Source organism: Suricata suricatta, chromosome 15 (genome assembly GCF_006229205.1).
Source record: "Suricata suricatta isolate VVHF042 chromosome 15, meerkat_22Aug2017_6uvM2_HiC, whole genome shotgun sequence".
NCBI lineage: Eukaryota > Metazoa > Chordata > Mammalia > Carnivora > Herpestidae > Suricata > Suricata suricatta.
The window spans coordinates 60,391,727-60,393,066 of NC_043714.1; the positions used below are offsets into that span (position 1 = coordinate 60,391,727).

Genomic DNA, 1,340 nt, shown 5'->3' on the forward strand with positions numbered 1-1,340 from the left:
ATCCCCGCCCCAAGTCCGAGAAAGTGCAGACTGGGCCGCTCTCCACCTGAGACCCCCCCCCCCCCCCAGCTACGACACTGCCTCCTGTGAGATCAAGGGAAAACACTGAATCAGAGAAGAAATTCCGCTTAAAATGATAGGATCAAGTTTTCAAATAACCGAAAGTATCCAGAAATTGTAAGATATGCCTCGGATATCAACATGGGAGGGAGAAGGGAGATTTCCCAGAGAAGGATGAGCGTTGAATGGTTTTTTGTTTACACCCCACTGAGCCTGAACTTCTCAATTACCACACAAACACATATACGTAAATATATGTCAACTTAAATGTGCAGAAATTTTAAAAACTGTCTATGTATTTATACACACATACATGTATTTGTAGCGATGTGTATGTATATATGTATGCACACACAGTTTCCTGGAGATATTCACTGTAAGACCTTGGAAAATATGGACATATATAAAAGAAGACAGAAATCATCCTGTCACCCAATAATTTCCTCACATTTTATCAGGTAAATGTATGTTAAAACTCTTCCTCATTGAGACACATTGTATGGACATCACTAAAGTCATTTGGTAATACTGCTAACAATACTGTAACTCTAAACAAGTTATACCCGTTGACACTGTCGTCATGCCTGTGACCAGTTACAATGTGGTCACAGTACGGATTCTACCGCAGAAACTTTCTTCTGTCAGTTTGGGGGTGAGAAATGGAAGCTGATAATTTCCTTAATGTTTATTTACTTTATTCTTAGGGAGCCCACATGTAGGAGAGGTCTCCTGCTTATATGTATTGTACCCAAGATTTCTTTATCGCCCCCAGAAACCAGAGACCACCAGGGAGGCCAAAGCACGCATGCAAAAGCAAAGGGCTTTATAATGAACTTGGGCCCGGCCAGCCTAAACTCGGGCTCACAGACTTCAACAACACACTGGATCCACGTGGAGCAAGCCCAGAACATGGCAGGGCAGGGCCTTTTATCAGTTTGGGAAGGGGGAGTTACAGGAAATTGTGACACAGGTACAGGGGTCCTATCAATATAGCATCACATCATTGACAGTAACTTTAACCAATCACAGAGTGGACCCAGAACCCCCAGGTAGGGCGAGACTAGGACCCTCAGGTAGGGCATGACTAGTCTTAACCTCCATCTTTAGGCCCGCCCCCAGAAATGTTAATGGTGTTAGCTAGCCTTCAAGGTCAGAGGGGAAACTTGAATCAAATCTGCATCCTTACAGTATGACCTCTTCTACAATCTATTTATCACTGTTGCGTATTTTAAAAAGTTGAAGTGATTATTTTTGTTTTAGAAGAAAGATTTATGTACTAA

At 42.5% G+C, this 1,340-nt stretch overlaps 1 long non-coding RNA gene across 2 annotated transcripts in view; it reads left to right on the top strand.

Annotated features, from left to right (window-relative positions):
- The window catches only part of LOC115279305, a 58,032-nt gene that overhangs the window by 1,502 nt on the left and 55,190 nt on the right, over positions 1-1,340 (top strand). The gene's annotated exons all lie outside the window — the stretch shown is intronic.